This window comes from Mytilus galloprovincialis, chromosome 10 (assembly GCF_965363235.1).
Source record: "Mytilus galloprovincialis chromosome 10, xbMytGall1.hap1.1, whole genome shotgun sequence".
Lineage (NCBI taxonomy): Eukaryota > Metazoa > Mollusca > Bivalvia > Mytilida > Mytilidae > Mytilus > Mytilus galloprovincialis.
In genome coordinates, this window is record NC_134847.1 from 28,290,025 (window position 1) to 28,299,844 (window position 9,820).

A 9,820-nucleotide genomic window follows, 5' to 3' on the forward strand; every position below is an offset into this window, starting at 1 on the left:
AAAATGATATAACAGACGGTCGGACATTTTTAAGTTTAATGAGGGGGGGGGGGGGGGGGGCAAGGGGTTTAACTGTTATGCTGTTATGGGGCAATTTAATTCTTTGTTATCTGTTATTCTGAAAATATATTTGCTGTTAGCTGTTATTGTCTTATTCATTGTTAGGTGTTATTGGGCTTTTAGTTTTTTTGTTATCTGTTATTGTGATAATGTATTTACTGTTAACTGTTATTGAAAATTGGAATGTTAGTATGCTGAGCCGGACTCAACTAGTTTAACCAGGTGACTGCAATCGCAATCTCGATGAAGATATAACGAACACAACTTGTTTGAAATTGTAATTATAAATTCCACCAGAAAGGTTTACATAATAGTCAGTAGATTGGTAAACTGAAAGAAATAAAAATACAATATTTTACAATGTGTACGAATTAAATGTGAATGTTAAATACAAGATTATTAATCGAGTCAAAAACGAAAGTAGAATTTACAGTCAATTTCTCGGAAATAGATAAGTTACAGTTCGTATGTATTTATAAATCACTTATCCAAAAATATCGGAGTTAAAACAGATTAATTTATCACAGTTTATGATTGAATCAAACGTACTTGACAGTGGTATGTCTCGATTTCCGTAGGAAGTTCAAATGTCGTCCATTTTCCATGTGTTGAAATATTGAAGCGGACGGTGTCACAGAAATTAAAGGTAGTCGATAATACGGTGATTTGAGAAATCGGTCCAGTTCAATTTGTTCCGGATAAATATGAAAACATGTAATAAACATTGAATGTGAAACAGAATACTCCCCGTCTGAAATCTATCTGATATCACTATTCCATAAAATATAACACATGTGAATGTCCTATCTAAATCCAATATATATATATATATATATACATAATTACACAGGGTTGTTCTCTACGAGAAGAATCATGTCCACGATAGGGCGTGTGTAGGTTGTAGCTTTTCCGTTAACGATTACTCGCACTTCTGCTTTTCGGACATGTTCGTCTGAACTTTTAAATGAGTTCACTATAATTCCAACGGGCCATTGGGTACGGCAAAGGTTTTTGTCCTTTAGAAGAATGACGTCTCCTTCGATGACATCACGGCGATCTTCGGTCCATTTTCGTCGTTGTTGTAGTAACGGCAGGTACTCTTTCCTCCAACGGGACCAGAAAACACTGGCCAGAGCCTGTACACGTCTCCATTCGGCTAGACATAGATCCCGTTTGTCGAATTCTCCAAGCTGATCTGAAGTGAAGATGTAATCGGTCTTTTGTGTCAATAACATAGCTGGTGTTAAGATTAGCGGATTCTCTGGATCTGTTGATACTGGTACCAGAGGTCTTGAATTGATTATTGCTGAAACTTCTGCCATGAATGTATTTAGCACATCATGCGTTAGATTCCTTCCAGCGGCGTTGATAAGCATAGAGTCGAGTATTCTCCTTGCAATACCAATCATTCTTTCCCATGCTCCACCCATGTGGGAAGAATGTGGCGGATTGAAGATCCAAGTTGTACCAGAATTGTACAGAAAGTTCTTGAAGGGTCCATCTTCAACGTTGATTGAGTCAATCTTTAAATCGTCGATAGCGCCAATAAAGTTTGTTCCACGGTCGGATCGGAAAATTTTAACTTGACCTCTAATAGCGGCGAATCTTCTGACGGCGTTTATGAAGGCCGAAGAGCTCATTTCCTCGATAAGTTCGATGTGAACAGCTCTAGTCACTAAGCATGTGAAAAGAATTGCCCAACGTTTTGAGTTTGCGTATCCACCACGTGTTTTACGTGAAACAATTGTCCAGGGTCCAAATGTGTCTATTCCAACGTTGGTAAATGGAGGTGACGGTTCTAGACGGTCCTCTGGCAAATCAGACATGATTTGACACTCAGTTTTTCCTCTAAGTTTGCGGCATTTCACACATTTGTGAATGATAGAAGAGATCAAGCGTTTAGCTCCGACAATCCAGAATCCTGCAGAACGAATCGCTCCATCTGTAAAATGGCGACCTTGATGTTTTATCTTGTCATGGTAGTGTCGGACTAATAATGTCGCTATATGATGACGTCCAGAGACGATCAATGGTTTCTTTTCACGGAGGTTTAAGGCAGACTTTGCAATACGGCCTCCTACTCGTAATAGTCCTCGTTCGTCCAAAAACGGATTAAGGTTAGCTATCGGACTCCGTTTATGAACTTGTTCCTGACGTTTAATGCAATCTATTTCATCTCCGTAAACTTCATGTTGAGCAGATATTAAGATGAAATTTTCGGCATTCGAAAAGCCTTCCAGAGAAGTCACTGGTGCTGTCTGTTTTGACCCGTGTAAACGGGAGAAACGTTCCAAAAAGGCTATCGCTCGCACAAGTGATGTCCAGTTGGAGAATCTGTTGAATCTATCAGTTCCGATACCTTTTTGCTCAAGTGTGGCAAATGTTTTTGCAACATTAACAGTTGCACGTATTTCTCCATCTTCTTCTGGATCTATAAGTTGGTATATGTCCTCAGAATTCTTCTGTTCTGAGGAAAGAAGTTGTTTTGGTCCCAATAACCATTCACTGCTGTGAATTTCATGGGCTGGTACGGACCTTGTTCCCGAGTCTGCGGGATTACGGTTAGTTGGTACATAATTCCATTGACTTGGAGAGCTAAATTTCCTGATTTTCTCTACTCTATTGGCGACATAGATAAAGAACCTTCTTGTCTCGTTACTGATGTAACCTAAGACAACTTTACTGTCTGTGTAGAATTTCACGTTGTCTATGTGTAAATCTAAGTTATCCACAATGGTTTGTGTGATCTCAACTGCTAATACGGCAGCAGATAGTTCAAGTCGTGGAATAGTATGACCACTTGTTGGTGCAACTTTAGCTTTCCCAAGAATGAAACCTATGTTAGGTTCACCACTACTGTCGGTCGTGCGTAGATATGCAACAGCGGCTATGGCTTTTTCTGATGCATCAGAGAAGACATGCAACTCCTTTGTGGCGGTTTTGCTGAGATACGGCACGTAGGTACGTGGAATGCGCAATGTTTCTATAGCAATTAGAGTATCTCTCCAAGATTTCCACTCAACTGCTGTCTGATCAGAGAGAGGTTGGTCCCAATCAACGGTTTCTGATACTATTTTCCTTAATAGGAGTTTGCCTTGTATAATCACTGGAGCTAAAAATCCAAGAGGATCATAGAGACTGTTTATCGTTGATAAAATTCCTCTCCGAGTGATCGGTTTGTTTTCTGATGATAATTGAAATAAGAAGTTGTCAGTGTTTACGTCCCAGCTGAGTCCAAGACTACGTTGTAGGGGTTTGCTGTCAGATTCTAAGTCTAGATCCTTTAAATTTGAGGCCAAATCACTGGCATGAAATGCAGACATAACTTCTGCACAATTAGAGGCGAACTTGTGAAGCCTTAAGTTTCCATACTTTGCTAATGCTTGCTGTGTGTCCTTCATGAGCTTAACAGCTTCCTCTTTGGTAGGACATGACGTAAGACCGTCGTCGACGTAGAAGTCTCTTGTAACAAAGCTCGTCACGTGACTGCCGAACTCATGTTCTGATGCCTGGGCTGCTTTTCTGAGACCAAGCGTAGCAACGGCAGGTGACGGACTATTTCCAAAAACATGAACTCTCATGCGGTATTCGACAAGGTTTTCTTGTAGATCGTTGTCTTTATGCCATAAAAATCTAAGATAATTCCGGTGGTCTTTTCTCACTACAAAGCAGTGAAACATGTGTTGAACGTCTGCAGTTACTGCGACCATTTCTTTCCGGAAACGCAGCAGTACTCCCAAGAGATCATTGGTCAAGTCTGGGCCTGTTAGCAGGACGCTGTTGAGTGAAACTCCATTACATTTGGCGGAAGAGTCAAACACACCCCTAATCTGATCGGGTTTCTTCGGGTGATAAACACCAAACAATGGTAAATACCAGCACTCTTCATGTTCGCCCAACGGTGGTGCGAGCTCTGCATGATTATTATCTAAGATTTTACTCATAAATGTAAGAAAATGCTCCCGCTTTACTGGGTTCCTATTCAGACTGGCGTCTAACATGCTAGCACGATGAAGAGCCTGTGGTTTGTTGCTTGGTAATGGCTGTCTTGGCACTCGGAACGGTAACGGTGCTACCCAACTTCCTTCCGAGTCTCTTACAAATTCGTTGTCCATCTGTTTCATGAACATTTTGTCTTCATATGACATTCCAGGCTTATCATCGTCCTTTGTTTTTTCAAAGAGTGGCGATTGTAAATCTTTCTTAACGGGATCTGTGTAGTTTTCCCGAATGTCAAACTTGCTTGTACATGGTTGAAACGTTGAAGGTTGTCCTGTAGGTAAAATGTTAGTTATTTTGACATTTAACTCAAGAGGTACGTGCTGCTTGTTAATGCAGGTCTCTCCTATCACTACCCAACCCAGTTTCAATTGTTGTGCATATGGAGTTCTGGGTGGTCCTATGCGCTGGTCAAGAACATGGTGTGCCTCTATAAGGTCTCTGCCAATTAAGAGAAGAATTTGACAATTTTCCTCTATTGGTGGAATGCTACCCCTAAGTTCTTTTAAATGAGGGTGATGCATTGTAACTTCAGGAGTAGGTATTTCGTCCCTATTATTGGGAACGTGATCACATTCAATCAGTACAGGAAGATCAAACTTGTCATTACCATTGATTGATTCCATGACGAAACCTCTTCCTCTTTTCCCGGAAGTGACTACTTTGCCGGAGCATGTTGATAGAGTATAGTTCTCCGGTTTATCTTTGACGTCGAAAAGATTAAAGAATTCGGGCGATGCTAGTGACCGGTTGCTTTGGTCATCAATGATGGCGTACATGCGAATAACTTTGTACTGGTTATCTTTATGATAAACATTCACAGGCAGTATTTTAGCACACGATTTCCCGCTATATGTATCTTTGCAGATCTCAGTACAGATAGAGTTAACTGAGGTTGACTTAGTTTCAGCCGATTCTGTAGGCTCCCCGCCGTAGGCTTGCTTATATGAGCTAGACTGAGAACTTGCAGGTTGCTGTGGTCTAGTGATGTGTAGTGCGGTAGTGTGTTGTTTACTTCCACATTCTTTACAACTTATGCGTGCATTGCATTCCCGGCTTCTGTGTTTGGTAGAATCACAACACTTGTAACAGACATTGTTTTCTTTCAATAGACCTTTGCGTTCCTCTATTGATTTGGCTCGGAACGCTCGACATTCATTTAAGGAATGCTTTGTATTGTGCAGAATACAAAGATCTTGTTTGCTGGCGTCTCCAGATTGCTGCTCAACCGCTGTTTTATGAGTACCAACTTTAGTCTTGGGGTAAGACGTGAACCTTGGCGCAGCACCTTTTGTATTTGACGTGACTTTTGACCCAAAGATTAATCCAGGATCGTTTTTAATTCTACTGATTTCACTGATGAAAGCAGATAACTCTGTAAAGGGAGGAAAGGCAACGCCGTGGTTAGATTTGTATCTAGACGCCCTTGTAATCCACTTTTCCTGAAGTCCATATGGTAGTTTTTCAATGACAGGGTTTATTCCAGTCGGTGAATCAAAATAAGCTAGCAGACATCCCAGCTTGGGATTTTCCTTGTGGTATTCTATTTCTGATAGAATGTCAGATAGTTCATAAAGACGTGCGTTGTCCTTATTCGTCAATGTTGGGAATTTGTCAAGTTTACTCCTGAGAGAGGCTTCCAACATTTCTTGAGCACCATACCGCTCGTCAAGCCTTTTCCATAATCTTTGTATACCTATTGTAGGATTATTGGCGTTCGACGCTCTTATGCTTATGGCATGTTTAGCAGACTCTGGACCGAGCCACTTGATCAGTAGGTCGATCTGTTCTGAGTCAGAAACTTGTAACTCATTAGTCACGTTCTTGAAGCTCGCTTTCCAAGTATGGAAGGATTCTGCCCGATCGTTAAAGCTTGTTAATCGGGAGAAAAGCAGGTCCTTACGCAAGAGAAATCTAGTAATCTCCGATGTGGGATTGATTTGTTGCTGGTGTGCAACAGGGATCTCTTCTTTAACACCTTGTTTTTTGTGTGCAGCAGGGATCTCATCTAAAAGGCCTAATTTTTGTATGCCAGTTACTATTCCCAGATCTGGGATTAAGGTAATTTCCGGGGACTTAATATCGGAAGGCAAGACAGCAGATGTCTGTGGCGGCAAGTTCAGTGCCACGGATGGCACGAACGCTGGTGCTTCATGACTCAGCTCAATCTTAACAGGACTTCGTCTTATCTTTTGAGTTCCTGTTACTTCCTTTACATCAGTTGACACAGGAAGTGTATTGACGAAATCTTGCACACGCTTGAGAGGGTCTTCCGTTTCGTCAGGGAGATCACTAACTGCTTGGCTGCCATCGTCTTCCAGGATACGAGCCTCGGCTTCTGCGGCTGCAGCTTCTCTTTTTGCTTCGAGAATGTTCATAGCGGCCTTAAGTTCGGCTTTTTCTCGGACCGCACGTGCGGCTTCCTGTTCCATTTGAGTTTTCCTGCGAACGGCCTCCTGTTCTTTTTTAGCTTTGATGTGCTCTTCCTCCTGTTCAATTCGAGCTTTTAGGTGAGCAGCCTCCAGTTCCATTAGAGCTTTTCTACGTGTGGCCTCTTGTTCCGCTTCAGCTTTTCTACGTGTGGCCTCTTGTTCCGCTTCAGCTTTCCTACGTGTGGCCTCTTGTTTTGCACGGATTGCTTCTTGTTCCATTTCGGCCTTGATTTCTGTTTGTCTGTATAGGGTTTGTTCCTGTAAAACGGCCTCCTGCTTTAGGAGGGCAGCTTCTTGCTCGGCAAATGCTATCTTTGATCTAGCGGACTCTGCCTTGGCACGCTTTCTCCTTGCTAGGCTCGACATGTCGGAGGCGTGTGAGCTCCCACTGTGCGAGGTGATCTTTCCCTTAGATGTCCTCGTTTTTGTTGATTTAGCCCTTGTCAAGGTAAGGCGATGCTCGTGCAAAGTTTCAATTGCTAGGTCTACTTTAGACATTCGGATATCCGTTGAGAATTTGCATGTATCAATGTCTTGAAGGCTGTCTAATGTTTTCGTATTTTTGAGAAATTTCAAGTACTCGTCTGTGAGCCTGCGATAATTAGTACAGGCTTGTACAATTTTATCTTGTGCTGTTAACAATTGCTGGAGGTCGTTAGGAGGGTTGGTCGTTTCTAATAACCGAGATTCTAGGTTTGACCATAGGGCCTCTAAGTCGTGATAGAACTTGTCACGTTTTTCTATAAAGGCTCCCTGTCCCTTTTCGGTGAGTTCACGCACTCGCCTAGTCTCGGCATTTTCATCTAAATTTGTTGTTTTAGACGGATTTTCTTCTGGTTCTTCAGTGACATCTCCCCCCGGAGTCTGAACCTCTTCTTGTTGTTCCTCGTGACTGGGATCCATGATGTAAATCAACTATTTGTAGGCAATGTTTGTTTAACGTTGTTGGTTTGCTGCCTAGGACGCACAAGCTGTGTTGCGTAGTGTCAAGGTAACAGCTACGAACGATGCTCCGTTGTATTTCCTGTTCAGGAGATGTGTAGACAAGTTGTTGTCAATTTACTATGCTGAGCCGGACTCAACTAGTTTAACCAGGTGACTGCAATCGCAATCTCGATGAAGATATAACGAACACAACTTGTTTGAAATTGTAATTATAAATTCCACCAGAAAGGTTTACATAATAGTCAGTAGATTGGTAAACTGAAAGAAATAAAAATACAATATTTTACAATGTGTACGAATTAAATGTGAATGTTAAATACAAGATTATTAATCGAGTCAAAAACGAAAGTAGAATTTACAGTCAATTTCTCGGAAATAGATAAGTTACAGTTCGTATGTATTTATAAATCACTTATCCAAAAATATCGGAGTTAAAACAGATTAATTTATCACAGTTTATGATTGAATCAAACGTACTTGACAGTGGTATGTCTCGATTTCCGTAGGAAGTTCAAATGTCGTCCATTTTCCATGTGTTGAAATATTGAAGCGGACGGTGTCACAGAAATTAAAGGTAGTCGATAATACGGTGATTTGAGAAATCGGTCCAGTTCAATTTGTTCCGGATAAATATGAAAACATGTAATAAACATTGAATGTGAAACAGAATAGTTAGCATTTTTTTGACAGCCAATATTCGGTAGAAATTGAAGATCATTGGACATTGGGGTCTACCACTAGTAATATGTTGGTCCCGTATTCGGAGAAGGATTCCATTAACATATACCCATTACAGAAGTGAGGTCCAGGACAATTCCAGTATATCTTATGATTATCCTTTGTAATAAATTCCATTTTTTTTGGAACATGTATTTAGAATTGTCTTATTCTTTTGTATGAGGATAATGTTCCTTCTTTCCCGTACCAACATATTAATTCAGAACAATTCTTAATATGACAAAAAGGAAAACATATGACCAGGAATATCTGACAAGAATCTCAATTAAGGACTAGGTCCTTGCAACCAGTTAACCTTTTATATAATATGGTGCATTGGCTCAGCTCTGTGATTCTTTTTAAAGCAGAACCAAACACATTGTACAATGAAAGTTCCAACCATGTACTGGGTCCCGAAGCAGCACATAGCTCATTACAAACAAAGATTCATTTCGTCTTCAAGCCATTGCTCTCCTACTAAACTATGTATTCTACTTACTAGTACACTTGGTCCAGTCAATAGCCTGATAAAAAATTGTTCAAATTGAGCCTTTGAAAATAATGGAATAAATCACTTTTGGAGTGTCAAAATTGGTTCGAGGTACTTGATAAATTGCATGCTTATAATTGGTGCTTTTGATTTTTCTACCCTATATACTGACCACTTTGCCTCATTGTCTTATTGAGAAAAATTCACACACCTCATTAAATGGGCATTTAGAAAAAGTCAGAATGCGAATATATATATTTAAACTCTTTTAGGTCATTTTTTAGTAGCAACAAACACAAGAACTATGTGAATTGAATACCATAACAGCCCTTGAATTTTTACTAGATATCATTTTTGTCTCTCTGACATATTCCTCATTTCCATTCTCATTTTTATTACACACTATTTAAATTACAAGCATGTGTGAGTTTCTATAACTGTATAAAAATAAATGCTGAAAAAAAGTATTCTATAACAAATAAACAGCTACGCCATGAGCGCATGATACGCCCGTCGCCCTTTTTGAAATATTCGATAACTTCTTTACGTCATATCAGATATTTATAAAAATTGAAAGGGAGCTTCAGTTAACATATATAAACAATACACCAAAGTTTTATGAGAACTGCTGAAAACATTTTTGAGTTATTGACCGAAAACTGGAAAATACCACCTTTTTTAATGAATAAAACCCCTTATAAACTCAATAACATAAAATCTAGAATTAATGAAAATAGAAAGGGCGCTTACAACAATAGCTATAAACAATTCAGCAAAGTTTCATGAGAACTGCTGAAAACGTTTTTGTGTTAATGTCCGAAAACTGGAAAATCCCCCCTTTTTAATTAACAAAACCCTTAACTCGGAAACGTAAAATCTAAAATTTATAAAAATTGAAAGGGAGCCCATGTCAATAGATAGTAACAATTCACCAAAATCCCTTGCAAATTTGTGAAAGGATTTTTGAGATATCAGAAAACTGAAAAAAAAAAAACCACCATTTTTATTGAATAAAACCCCATTACGGTACTTAGAAACTTAAAATCTGAAATTTATGAAATACGAAGGGGAGCTCACGTCAATAGATATACACAATTTCCAAAAGTTTTATGCAAATTGGTTAAAGAGTGTTGGAGTTAATATTCGACATGTTGACGACAGACGGACAACAGTATTC

At 39.7% G+C, this 9,820-nt stretch overlaps 1 long non-coding RNA gene across 1 annotated transcript; it reads right to left on the minus strand.

The window, feature by feature from the left end:
- Window positions 1-323: 323 nt before the first annotated feature.
- Window positions 324-8,104, minus strand: LOC143047320 (uncharacterized). The gene is made up of 3 exons (XR_012969493.1): window positions 7,914-8,104; window positions 610-7,694; window positions 324-390 (listed from the first exon to the last, which is right to left on the minus strand). It is a non-coding gene; the product is annotated as an uncharacterized LOC143047320 (long non-coding RNA).
- Between the last annotated feature and the right edge of the window lie 1,716 nt (window positions 8,105-9,820).